Consider the following 14,714-nt stretch of genomic DNA (forward strand, 5'->3'; position numbering starts at 1 on the left):
GCCAGCACATGGACAAGGCATAAAACCATCCGCCCGCTTGTTTGCCTCAGCCGCAAGCAGAAAAGTATGCACGCCCTCAACGAACTGGGGAGAGCATCGGTCATCGTACATCCATTGCCGGCTCATCTTCATTACACAACACCGAATAGACCAAATTAATACAAGTTCATACATAAAGTTCATACAACACTTAAATGCAACAAACAAATAACTCTCTAGCTAAAGAATTTAAATGCAACAACAAATGCGATCAAGATCGCAACTAAGGTAACAATGGATCCAACAACATAATGATACCAAGCCTCACTATCGCTGGCATATTTTCTAATCTTTCTCATCTTCAAGCGCATTTTCTCCATCTTGATCTTGTGATCATCGACGACATCGGAAACATGCAACTCCAATTCCATCTTCTCCCCCTCAATTCTTTTCAATTTTTCTTTCAAGTACTCGTTTTCTCTTTCATCTAAATTTAACCTCTCGACAATAGGTTCGGTTGGAATTTCCGGTTCACATACCTCCTAGAAAAAATTTCTATGTCAACTTGATGGGCATAATTTGTCATAAACACGAAATGCAACTTGTTTTAAAAGAGAATATATATACCACATCCGAATCATAACGAGGACGAGGGCCGACGGGGACGGATATCAAAACCATGGCACTATGTATAACAAACAACATACGGGTAAGGTAATTATACGAGTAACTATATATCCAAATCACACAAACATCAATTTTTATATAAAATTTCATGAACAAGAGGCTCACCACAAGGTGGTGCCGGCGACGGGACGGTCCGGGCGATCGACGGTGGTTACGACGGAGATTTAGAAGGCACTAAGTAAACCACACCTACATATGCAAACTAAGTGTTATTTTTGACCTCAAATTGCATATAAATCAAATACTAGCATATATATATATATATATATATATATATGTGTGTGTGTGTGTGTGTGTGTGTGTATATATATATATCCTCCCAAATTACTAAATTCAAAAATCAATCACTATATAAAGCATTGCACGAGCTAATCTAGCAATGAGAGATGAAAGGACAAAGTTGCTAACCTTTGTGATGATTTGAATGGATGGGGGCCTTCAAATCTTGACAAATTTTGGGCAAAATGTGTGATGAGCCTGAGAGGAAGAGGGGAAGAACAGAGAGGAGAGGGGAAAGGGGAAGAACAAAGCGAGCTCGGGTGGACGAAGGGTCTATGTAGGACGACCTTTAGTACCGGTTCGTGCCAAGAACCGGTACTAAAGGGGCTGAAGGGGCCCCAGTCTGACAACATCCTGCCACCACTCTCATTAGTATCGGTTCGTGGCACGAACCGGTGCTAAAGGTTCGCCACGAACCGGTACTAATGAAAGCGGCCCGGCTAGCCGTTGGAACCGGCACTAATGTATACATTAGTGCCAGCTCAAATATAAACCGGCACTAATGTGCTTCACGTTTGACCCTTTTTCTACTAGTGGGTTGAGCCGCATTGTGGGTCGTGCCATAGTCGTGCCTCTGCATATGCCCATGGTATCTTGAGTGCGTAATTATGGACGCGTGGCGTATATTTCGCCGCTTGACTGGGACGAGGACGGAGGCCGAATTGCTAGGAGAGATCAAAACGTACGGGGCGATCCTGTTGCAGGGTACTCCGGACTCGCTTGAGGGTGTCCAGGGGCTTTATCGCCGAATTGGCTGTTTCCCTCAGAAGGCTGCTTTGTACTTCTGCTGCGAGGGCCGCAGTATGCTCCTCCGTACGGAGCGAGCGTTCTGTGTTTCCATTAACTGTTATAACCCCGCGAGGTCCTGGCATTTTGAGCTTGAGGTATGCATAATGTGCTACCGCATTGAATCTGGCGAATGCGGTTCGTCCGAGCAGTGCGTGATAGCCATTGCGGATGGGGACGATATCGAAGATCAACTCCTCGCTTCGGAAGTTATCCGGGGATCCAAAAACCACTTCCAGTGTGATTGAGCCTATGCAACAGGCCTCTACACCTGGTATGACACCTTTAAAGGTGGTTTTTATGGGTTTGATCCTTGAGGGATCGATACCCATTTTGCGCATTATATCCTGATAGAGCAGGTTCAGGTTGCTGCCACCGTCCATATGGACTCGAGTGAGGTGAAATCCATCATTGATGGGGTCAAGGACCAATGCGGCAGAACCGCCATGACGGATACTGGTAGGGTGGTCCCTGCGATCGAAAGTGATCGGACAAGAAGACCATGGGTTGAACTTTGGGGCGACTGGCTCCATCGCATAGACATCCCTTAGCGCACGCTTCTGTTCCCACTTGGGAATATGGGTTGCGTATATTATGTTCACTGTTTTCACTTGGGGAGGGAATTTCTTCTGTCCTCCTGTGTTCGGCGGGCGGGGCTCCTCCTCGTCGTCGCTATGCAGCCCATTTTCCTTGTTTTCGGCATTCAATTTGCCGGCCTGTTTGAACACCCGGCATTCTTTGTTGGTGTGGTTGGCTGTTTATTGGGGGTGCCGTGAATTTGGCACGAGCAATCGAGTATGCGGTCCAAACTGGACGGGCCCAGATTGCTTCTTTTGAACGCCTTTTTTTGTTGACCGAATTTAGAGCCACTGAATCTGGCATTGACTGTCGTGTCTTTGGCGTTGTCACCGTTGTTTCGGCGCTTGTGTCTGTTATGACATGGCTTGCCGTTGCTATCTCTGGCATCTGAATTGCCAGGATTTTTAGATGTGTTGTTGCTGCGAGCCAGCCAGCTGTCCTCGCCCGCACAAAAGCGGGTCATGAGTGTCGTGAGGGCTGCCATAGACTTTGGCTTTTCTTGGCCGAGGTGTCGGGCAAGCCACTCGTCATGGATGTTATGTTTAAATGCTGCTAAGGCCTCGGCATCCGGACAGTCGATGATTTGATTCTTTTTAGTTAGAAACCGAGTACAGAGTTCCCTGGCTGACTCTCCGGGCTGTTGGGTTATGTGACTCAAGTCATCAGCATCCGGTGGTCGCACATAAGTGCCCTAGAAGTTGTCAAGGAATGCGTCTTCCAAGTTCTCCCAACTGCCAATGAAGTTTGCCGGCAGCCCTGCGTCGGTAGCATCATCATCACCGTCACCACGCCGTCGTGCTGACGAAACTCCCCTGTGAAGTTTTGCTGGATCGGATCTCGTGGGACGAAATCGAGTTGAACGTGTGCAGAACTCGGAGGTGTCGTGCGTTCGGTACTTGGATCGGTCGGATCGTGAAGACGTACGACTACATCAACCACGTTGTGCTAATGCTTCCGCATTCGGTCTACGAGGATACGTGAACACACTCTCCCCTCTTGTTGCTATGCATCACCATGATTCTGTGTGTGCGTAGGATTTTTTTTTAAATTATTATGTTTCCCCAACACTTACGACCTAACTACGCTAAAGCATGTGTCAGTTCATCATCTTTTTGATTTTTCCCACTAATTTCATAAAGCGGCATTCATGTTTAAGCTGCTTGAACTCCCACATGATGCTACTTATGTTCGATCCATTCAAAATGTAGATTTGAAAGCTCTTACCACTGAATTGCGGTCGGTCTCAAGCACTAACAGATTTGTCGTACAATGGCGCATGTCTCGGACTTTCTAGGTAGGCACATGCTTGTCCTTCTACATTTTGGCTGGATTATGTCCTACTATAATACGGTGTGTGTCATATTGTATCACTGCTCTCCACACACCGCTATTGGTTTGTTGCGGACTTTGCAAGTGTTTGTTCAGTTAACCCCCCACCCCACCACACACACACACACACAATGCTTTGTAGAGAATTATTGAAGGGGACAGAGTAGGATTTCGACCTGCAAGGGATTTAATCCCTTGATATCCCAACCAAACAAGCCCTGTGATTATATCAGCTCCTTGTGACGTTTTAGGTCAATAAAATACTCTCTGGAAAAATAAATCGGCTGCATAGACTTGAGGCTATTCTCACATACACTCCAATTTTACCACCTAGTACTAGAACTACGTTTGATAATTCAATAGTGTTGTGTTGAAATATGGAATCTAGTCACTTCCGTGTTTTCTTACTAATTTGCCAAGATCTTCCAAGTAAAAATCAAAAATTTCCTTTGAATTAGAGTTCAAAATACTCCATCCATTCACTATTATAAGATGTACTAACCTTTTTCTGAATCGGACATATATGGACGTGTTTTAGTGTATATTTGTTCACTTATTTCAGTTTGTATGTTATCTGTATTGAAATATCCAAAATATCTTATAATTTATGTGTGTGTGTAGGGAGGGGGGTGGGAGCATATAGCAAAAGGTCTTGCAGTGACTAAAAATCCATAAAATATTTATCTTTCTTGTATCACTTAGGAGCGTGCGAGATGAAAGATTCGTTTTGCATGAGAGAAATAAGCTAGAATCCTATTTTTAACTCTGACTCCCCCACTTTAATCGTTTGTAATAAAATCTACCTGAATCGAAGAGCTAGTCCCTAGCTTTCTACAGTAATAACAAAACCAGCGGTACCATCGATGTATTTGATTATGGAGAGCCCGTTAGATTGATCTTAAGCTCGTTCTCTTTAACCTAACATTCATGATTCATCTCTAGGAGCGCAAGATACACCAATACAAGAACTAATTAAGGTATCATACAGGACATGTATGCATGTATATATTACACAATAGTATAACAAACACTCTCCCTAAAAAAATAAAAAATAAATCAAGAGTTTAACAAGCACATAACACTAGTAACACACGTGCATACATATACTCAATCCGTAAGTAGATACAAACAAACTTTTCACTGGCCACTATTCACAATGGGTATATATGGGTATTGGAATTTATTCCGTGGACGACACGCAGCAAAGGCGCCAGATTTACCATGCATGGCATCCATCGTCGTATGCGGGAGTTGTCTCGTGATGTACCTGCTCACGAGATAACGTAGGGGAGCTCTAGGCTCTATCGCTAGGCGCTGTCGCGTAGCCGCTGGAGCAGCGCGGAGCGGAGGGCCGCGCCGTCATCGTGCTGCAGCGCGGCGGGCACGTCCACCACGACGTCCTGCACCGTCGCGCTCTGCACGCGGCTCACGCAAGCGTGCTGCACCTGCAGCTCCAGCGACCGGAGCGCGCTCATCAGGCTCGCCGGAGCGTAAGGGCGGACCCCGCGGCCGTGGTCACGCGCACTGCAGCGGCGTCTCGCCCCACCATCCGCACTTCCAACGTCTCGTCGCCGGCTGGAAAGTGCTGGATGGAGCCGCCGCCGCCGCCGAGGGAGGCTGATCTTGTGTCCCACCTCGCGGCGGCCGCCTGCTTGCTCTCGTCCTCGAGCCGTGCCACGCCGGCGCGCAGCTCGGCGATGTATGCGGCGGCGTCGGCGAGCAGGGAGGCCTTGTCCATGCGTGACACGGTGGGCACGGCGGCGCGGAGGTCGCAGAAGCGGCGGTTCAGCTTGTCGCGGCGCTGCCGCTCCGCCTCCACGTGGCTGACGGTGGGGCCCTCGGGGCGGGGCCCCGGCTTCCTCCCCCGCCGCTTCGCGGCTGGACGTGGCGTCGACTCCGTGGACGCAGGGAGGCTCGGCGCCGGCAGCTCGGAGAGATCGGAGTCCGGCGAGAGCAGGGACCCCGCGGGCCACAGGTCCCCCGCGTCCTCGCTCTTGGCCGGCACAGACGACGTCTCGGAGAAGCCATTGCTCCGGGACCTCGCAGGAGCGAACTCGATAAACTGGTGGTGTTGATGCTCGAACTGGCCGAACGGCGGAGAGACCGGGAAGCAGGAGGAGCACGGGGAGAGCAGCTCGTCGTCCATGCCCGGCAGCACGTACGTACGTGTTGCTCCTTGAACTCGCAAGTGGAGATGCGGTGCCTGTAGTTCCACTTGCACTATGGCCATGTATTTATACCGGTGGCACATTTGCGGTTGAGACCTCGCATATCGTTGTTTATCTCACGGAAATGGTCTCTGTCGTTTTCGATTTATCGTTGCCCCGCAAAAAACATGTCCGTGTGGGCCCGGGCTTGAGATCTTGAAGGAACCAATAGATGACAATTAGGTTAGCTAGCAGTTGTGTAGTCACTAATCAATTAGTCACTAAACCTCACCACCTGACATCAAACCTCGTCACATGACGAGAAACCCTAACATCATCGACCTAAGGAGACGACATGAATGTACGTTGGAGCTTCGTCGACTACGTCCAGACAGACAAACTCGAGGAGGATTGGACCCCGGGGGACAAACTAGAAGAAAAAACATCGCCGTCCGCTTGAGCACCGCACCTGCGAGGACTAAAAAAAACCTAACCTAAACTACTAACCAGAATGAAGCCACCGGAATTCCCCTCCTTCCACCGGCACCGAAGCGGCAGACGAAGGGGAGGCGAATCCACGGGCTCGCCGTTAAAGTCTTGATGGGAGAGTTTGCCCTAACCGCCTAGGGTTAGGGAGGAAACGGCCCACCGAGAGTTTTTTCTTTCCTGCGGGAAATGACCTTGACCAAGAATTTTAACATAAAACACATCATTTAAGGTTTTAAAACTACAGAAAATCATGCATGTAGAGGATGAATGCAAGTATATATGTGCAAGTTAATTTTGAAACTTAAACATAACCATTTATGAGTAGGAAAAATATCATGCATTTTGAAACTTAAACATAACCATTTTGTATCGACACAAGTTTTTTGTGACTTGCACCGTACTTCGACCAATTTGCTATTTACATGCACATACTTATATCCATGCTCAACATGATTATCGAAAAAACAAAACATTATATTTATCCATTCTCCTTCTTTTTGCGAGGATATATATCCATTCTCCACGTGAATACAGTATCATAACTATCTAAAACGTAAATGATGTGATTTTTGCTAAAAAAATCTGAGTCGAGATCATATACACCATGTTAAAACCGAGCCCTGAACTATACTCGCGTGAAGACTGCACCTGCATTTATATGCTCCCCATTATCCAAGCCAAATCATTGAAAAACCCGAGTAAATGGAAGGGTCAGCCTCGATCACATGACCTGACCTTTCTGCCAAGCCATGCATGCAGCAGCTAGCTTTTGTTTTAGACAAAAAATGCAGCAACTAGCTAGCCTTACGTACGTGTGACCTATTGACCTTTCTCCCAAGGCATGCATGCAGGGCCTAGTTCGATCTGCCTGCTACTGACACGGGCCATGCAAGCACGTACGGCGACAGGGAAAAGGTGCCGGGCCGCCTGGGCTCCATGCATTACATTTTTTTTTTGTCATTTCCTATGCGAAATGGGAAATAATTTGCGGATGCTCGCAGTATGTTTGCACCACAAACAGATGGCTCATACTATGGGCCTGTTTTGAAGTCCTCCAGCTCCATGCTTCACAAACTCCATCTGCATAGTGGAGCCGAACGATTCTAGCTCGAGAAGTTTGCTTTGAGAAGCTGTGCAGAATCTTAGCGTAATAAGCATGGAGTTGAGAAGTTGGGAAATAACAGCTTCAGGGAATCCTCCAAAACGTGGAGTTGGCTGAAATTACATGGTTTGCCACCCTGAAGTGAACAAAACGTTCCGTTTAATCTCTTTCCTCCCTTCTTTCCTAGTGAAAACTGGCTCGTGGCTCTTTCCTCCTACAGAAACACATCTCTCCTTTCTTCGGCTGCATGTTGGGCCCATGGGACGATTTCCATCCAGCCCAATATGCCGCTACCAGCCCAAAGTGGCGACGGAGAAGCTGTTTTCACTGCCGAAAGGACGTGAATCGCCGCGTGGTGTGAGAAGATGGATTGGGAAGCTGGATTTTTGGAGTTGGGAGGAGTTCAGAACAGGGCCTATGTAGATGATGGTTTGAACAAGCCGAGGTCCCGAATTGCAGCGGCGCCCCCTCGTTCGTCTGCATGGATACCACCGCCGGAGGATCACTCGAAGATACATGTGGATGCAGCAATTCCGCGTGTAGGAGGGTACGGAGCTGTAGGAGCTATGTGTCGCTCAAGAATTTTTCAGGGGGCATCTGTGGTTGTCTTCAAAAATATCGATGAACCTTAAGTTCTCTCAGCCATGGCGATTAGAGAAGCACTAGCATTGTCAGATGTTCCATACTTTCAAAGAATTCAAGTGGACTCGGATTGCAAGACGACAATGCAAGCTATCAAGAGAGGGACAACGGCATCCTAAGGAGCAATTGTCCATGAAATCAAGGATCAGGCTACGTCTTTTAATTCTTGTATCTTTAGGCATGAATTTACAACCTCAAATACCGAGGCTCACAAACTAGCAGAACATGGACGCTCAGGGTTCGCGGCCATGTTTGGTTAGGTCACACCAGAGACCTTTTATTCGTCCCTATAAATTGTGTGACGGTTGAATAAAGCTTTGCTAGTTTGCCTAAAAAAGGTTGATCTTGGCTAAAAACTAATTGGGACAGTCGATTTGGCTGGACCGTTAAATTTTAATCCAACGGCCGTCCAACCTTCTTCTTTCTTTAGCCCCCTCTTCGTTCGACCCCTTGATTGGTGCCGACTGAACCGCCAGCTAACGCCACCAATGGTCTGCGGCACTCCTGGACATGCCTTACTGTTATACCATGTTCTTGTTGTTGACTCTGCCACGTTGCCGCCACCCCGGCATTCCTTCTAACCCTCCCCCCACCATCACCATCCTTCTTCTCCGGTACCCATAGCTCACCCCGCTCCCCGAAAGTCAAGCCCCCCACTCGCTCTCATTGGGAACGTCGTGGTTGCGACATCCCTGTCTCCACCTCATTGAAGCCTCGAGTTCACCCGAGACGGGGATGCGGCTGACCCCGTCGGCCTTGGAGCTCCGCGCTGCCTCACCCTCATCAAGGAAATATCGCTAACGCGCTTGCCATTTTTAAGCAAGTTACTAATAGCAAACATGCATTGATGCATACATATACAGTTGCAAGTGCAACGCGGCTGGGGCACCCAGAGGGGAGGAGAAGTAGAAAGGAAAGAGGACTATGGCATTGCGGGACCAATCAAGCTGTGGTCCGTGCACGTCACCTAAGTGATTTTTTGTATGTGTAACCCCTCTGTTTCCTAATATAAGACATTTTAGTTGTTTTAAAATATTGACTATATACATACTAAAATGAGTGAGCATGCATACTAAAACATGTCTAGAAACATATGAATCAAGAAAAATGTAAAAGGTCTTATATTAGGGAACCGAGGGAGTATATAAGTTGATGCACTGGTCGGCCCTCAAAAGAAGAACCGAATGCACTGAGCAGTCCAATATATAACTCCATGCTGATACACACGGGTATGAAAAAAATCAAGATTACATGGACAATGTTATAACTTTATGATTGACTTATATATAAGAACTCTTGGTCGACTTAGATGTTGACAGATAATAAATTATTTAGTTCAAGAGCTCAGTTTTTTCATTTTCTCGGTTTTTCATTATCCTAACTGATAGCAATACGAGGAAGGAGAAACTAATTTCTTTTCCTTAAGAAAATGCATATCTATGTCAATGTTTTTTTAGAAACATAGTACAGACATAGATACAAGCATTCACACACTTCGCAGTTCGGAGAGACTGAGCTGGTGGATCCTCAAATTGAGGTAGTCACCATAGATGGCTCATAGTTAAGGAAAATACGATCATTGATGTCGAGCCTTGTACTATTTTTTTAGAGAAAAGACAAGCGTCCGACTGTATAAATAAAGCCACGAGGCAGAATTCAGACAAGTACCAAATAGGACAAGAGTTCAGGGTCCCACCTGGGAGGCGAAGAAAAACGTCAACAGTTTACACAAATATGAGGTGCGCAGGCCAGCTACCCACTACCAACGACCAAAATGTAAACTAGCAACAACCGAAGCAAGCTTGAATCTCATAGAGGAGCAACTTGATTTTGCTGAGAAAGGGATGAGGCCATGGTCCGCACTTTAGAGATCAGCATGCAGCTGCATTGCATCTCGGCCAGACTCCTTAGTCAATAATGTTCACTGCTGACGAAATGAAGACAATTTGTACAAACAGTCGGCATGTTAGTACGAAAGATATGATCAAGAGTAAATTTGCTCCTATAGCACATCCCAGCAAAACCAAACAGAAATAAGCAAGCACCTATTCAGGCCCGTCCGCTGATTCGCTGCGGCTCGAAGCTCAACAAACGACGAAGTGGCGCAGTTAACACCCAGCCACGACATGATGCAACTCCAAAATAGCTTAGCCAAATCACATGGTGAACACGTTCCACCCAGGAAACACATTCATCTGCTCGGTTCGCTCGACGTCAATGTTCTCTTTATTCCTAATTTAATGGCTGCACAGTGCAAAAAGTTTCCCGGAATATTGCATCATCAAACCATCCGTGTCACCCACCGGCTCTGAAATGCGGCCACACAGGTTAAATCGATCGAGTGCGACGTGTCGCTGAGAAAGGGACTAGGCATGGTTTGTCTTTGGCTAGTAGCAAACGATAGAGGGAGGACAAGGACAGGATGACAGTGTACTGCGTGGTTCTTGAGGAACAAGCCTTTTCGCTTTACCTTTGCCCTTTGCTGGAAGGAAAAAGTTCAAAATAAACTTTAAAGTTGTAGAGGAAAGCTAAATCAAATCCTTAACTTGTAATCCCGGAAATCAGCACACCGAACTCTATGATCCCGGTCTATTTTAACCCTTGAAGGTGTTTAGCTGCTATACCCGCTAATGTGGCAAGGATACTTGACTGCCTTTTTTTTTTGAGAAAAAGATACTTGACTGACAGCCCATCAACGCAGTTGCTTGGGCGCTCGCTCTGTTCTGTTTTTTCTTTTTCGTTTTCTACGAACCCACTTGTGTATCTTGTTTAAAAAAAACTTGTCTTGTATCAGGAGCAATACAAAAATACTAGCAGTACGTAATGTGCATGACAGGATTTGAACTAGTAACCTCGGGCTAGTGGGGGCCGCACCAAGCCAACGCAGCTGAAGGATGCAATTTATCTGACATAGCACATTCCTTATAAGAACAGAGAGTATTGTTCATATATGATTTGTTTTTTTGAAAAATAACGAAACATTTCTTGGAAAAAATGTGAACAGTTTGAAATACAGAGTATTATTTAAAAGCAAATAATTTAAGAAATTCCAAATTTTTTTAGAACAATGTGACACAACAACATTTTGCAAACTACACATTTTACATTAACTTAATGATAATAACATTTTTTTACATTGTATAAACATTTTAAATCTTATTCAGGTTTCATAATTTGTACCTGTTTTTATTTTAAAATATTTATGTCCGAAATAGTGTTCGCTTTTTAAAAATTTATTGTGTTTTAATACAATCAATTTTTTGAAAAGCTATTCAGAATTTTTAGACAATGTTTGCAGTACAAAAAATTGTTCAGGTCAGCATGTCTTCAATATTTTCTGCTACAGTACCTCCTAGTTTTTAAAAAAATGTTTGCTATGGTTCCTCCTAGGTTTTTTTTTTCTTCTTTCAGAAAATGTTCATGTTTTGAAATGTTCAAAATTTGAAAAACAGTTCAAGATTGAAAAAACCTTATTGTTTAAAGTTTTTGGTCACGACGTTGCAAAATATTTGCGCTCTATTTTTTTAACTTCTGAACAATTTTCGAAAAAACTATTTTTTTTAATTTGTGACAGAAAATCGAAAACATGAACATTTTAAATTACTGTACATTTTCTGAAATGCATAATTTTTTTATGGTTGAAAGGATGAACATTTTAAAAAATACACAATTTTAAAACACAAACATTTTTTTCATTTTTCAAAAACGCAAGTAATGAGCCAGCCCAAATACTCGTCAGTGAGAGTAGTACCTTATCCGGCCGGGATTGTTATATTCCCGGTGCCCCAAATTGGTCATAGGGTCCAAAATAGACCGGGATTGAGAAGTTCAGAGTGCCAATTTTCGGGATTTAAAGTTCAGGGTTTAATTTATATTTCATCTACCAATTCAAGGTTCGTTTTGGACTTTTTCCTTTCTGGAAGTACTTGTGCCAATTGCCATGCCGTAACGAGCAAGGTGTTTGAGCGAAGCTAGCTAGCCTCCGACGTGCCGGCCCGCGCTTCCCTCATCAGGCGATCAGAGTCAAGTCGTACCATTTGGGTACTTGAGATAAGCAAAACGTGTCACGACCGGAGAAAGATGGATGACGCGCGGCACGCCAAATCTACACGTACGTAAGTACGTACGATCGATTAGATGGCAGGTGGATGGATAGATACGGAGAGGTTACGCGGATAGGCCATGGGCTTCAGTTTCCTGCAGGTTAGCTCAGCTGAGTTAACCGTGCATGCAGCAATCATCCCGGCGGTGAGATCGATGCAAGCCTCACACGATTTCACGGCATAGCTACTTGTTTTGACTAGTCGTGCGCGGTTACGATCGGCGATGGCCGCCGTGCGAGCTTCAGCTGGCTTCCCGACGGCGCCCCGTTCCTGTTCGAAACTGCTCCAAGACTTCCTGTTTGCCCCGGAGCTATTTGAGGTTGCTCGCAAGACGCGCTCAGTGCATCAAGCATTGACCGGCGACAAATGGGTCCAGGACCTAGCGTGGCAGGGTATCCAGTGGGTTACTGTCGTCGTTCGTTCGTCTATGGGTAAATATCCGATCCATGCAGCCCCTATCAGCAGGCGTCGCGGACGGCTTCCGTTGGAGGCTCACGGAGAACGGCGTCTACTTATCCGCCTCGGCGTATCGGTTGTCCTTCATTGGCTCGACAGTCTTCCCACTTCAGAAGGAAATCCGCGTGGCGTGGGCGCCGGCGAAGTGCAGCATGTTCGCCTGGCTGCTCACTCAAAGGCGGGTCCTCACGGCGGATCAGCTGCTGGCTCGACAATGGCCAAACTCATATTTTTTTGCCCCCTATGCTCTCGCAGCTTGAAGACGGCAATGCACTTGGCCATGGAGTGCCCGTGGGCGCGGCAACTATGGTCACTTGTGACCGACATGTTTGGCGTCCCAGAGCTCCAGCCAGAGGAGTGGGATAATTCTTCCTTCCTCATGACCTGGTTCAGCGAGCTGAGTCGTGGCCCGGCCTCGACAAAGTTGGCACGATCGGTGGCAATGCTGACCTTGTGGTCGATCTGCAAGGAACGTAATGCTTGCATCTTCGATGACAGCGTTGAGCGTTCGACAAGGCAGGAGTTGCACCTCCTAGTGGAGGCACGCGATTGGCTGGTGGCCGGTGGCCGGCACTTATTGTCGCGAGAGTAGGTTTTCGTAGCTGGCTCTCTAGCCGCTTTGTTTTTGTTTTCGCGTTTGCTTTGGCCCTGCTTGCTAGTTGTTGCGCTAGCTCGCACCCTGTAACTGGCATTCTTTGCCCTACTTCTAATCAATTGAAATGCGCACCTCTGCTGCGTTTATTTCAAAAAAATAATAATCAAAGGGAAACACGGTTTAAGCCTTCACGTAGCAAGAGGAATGCCAGAGGTTGATGTTGGCGATGATCCCGGCTGCCGCTAGTCGTCGAAGTACTGTCTCGACAAATTTTACTGACCGATGCTTTGGCCACGGCAGCGTGTACGCGAAGGTACAAACAGGCAACGCACACGTCTTGGAGCTAAGCAGGCAAGCACACAGCTTGATGGATTCTCGTGTCTAGCTAGCTAGCACGAACCAGGTCACCGGAACACAATACGCAAGATGATGGCAACAGGTGCGTGTCGCATCTGTGTTTTCTTATTGCTTTGATCTGATCTATTTACAGGTATAGGGTACAGCTATATTTATACTAGTACAAAGCTAGCTAACCCAAACCTACTCGGATGATTGCACCAAGTCCGTGCTGGACTGGTCTGCCGTGGTTAATTCCAACAATCATCCCCCCAACCACGATGTCCTCACTTCACAACTTGGACGCCGATCCTTTCCCGCATCTCCGTGAACTTCTGTCGCCCCAAAGACTTGGTCAGGATGTCTGCAAGCTGGTCGTCGGTGCAAATGTAGTTGACTTCAATCTTGCCTTCTTCCACGCAATCTCGTATGTAGTGATACCTTATATCAATGTGCTTACTTCTATCATGATGCACTGGATTCTTACATAGAGCAATCGTGGACTTGTTGCCAACGTAGAGCACCACTCCTTCCAGTTCCTTGTCAGTGAGGTCACCGAGTAGCCTTTCTAGCCACACACCTTGACCTGCCGCGGTTGCAGCTGCAATATACTCCGCTTCACAGGATGATAATGCGACCACCTTCTGCTTTTGTGATACCCAACTCACTATGCTTTTTCCCAAGAAATATGCCACGCCCGAGGTACTTTTACGGTCGTCAATATCTCCTGCCAAGTCGCTATCACTGTAGCCAAGTAGCTCCACCATCTCCTTCTGCTTCTCTCTCAAATAGACACAACCGAAGTTAGTTGTCCCTTTGATGTACCAGAGTATTTGTTTCACAGCTGCCCAATGTTCTGTCGTGGGTGCTTCCATGAAGCGACTCACTACACCAACGGAATAGGCCAAGTCCGGTCGTGTATTCACAAGATACATTAGGCTTCCGACCACACTTCTATAATCCGTTGCATCAACCGCGGGTGCTTGGCTCCTCTTGCTAAGTTTCAGTCGAGGCTCCATTGGAACATGACTTGGATTGCAGTCCTCCATGCTACAGCTTTCAAGAATCTTCTTTGCATATGCCTCCTGGCATAGTGTGATTCCCTCCGGCTTTTGATGTACCTTGATCCCGAGATAGTAAGTCAAGAGCCCTAGATCACTCATCTTGAAAAGCTCCTTCATTTGTAGCTTGAATCTAGCAATCTC

At 46.5% G+C, this 14,714-nt stretch overlaps 1 pseudogene; it reads right to left on the bottom strand.

The window, feature by feature from the left end:
• Positions 1 to 4,757: 4,757 nt before the first annotated feature.
• LOC123107443 (transcription factor MYC2-like) lies at positions 4,758 to 5,832 on the bottom strand (annotated as a pseudogene).
• Positions 5,833 to 14,714: the final 8,882 nt, after the last annotated feature.

Source organism: Triticum aestivum, chromosome 5A (assembly GCF_018294505.1).
Source record: "Triticum aestivum cultivar Chinese Spring chromosome 5A, IWGSC CS RefSeq v2.1, whole genome shotgun sequence".
Lineage (NCBI taxonomy): Eukaryota > Viridiplantae > Streptophyta > Magnoliopsida > Poales > Poaceae > Triticum > Triticum aestivum.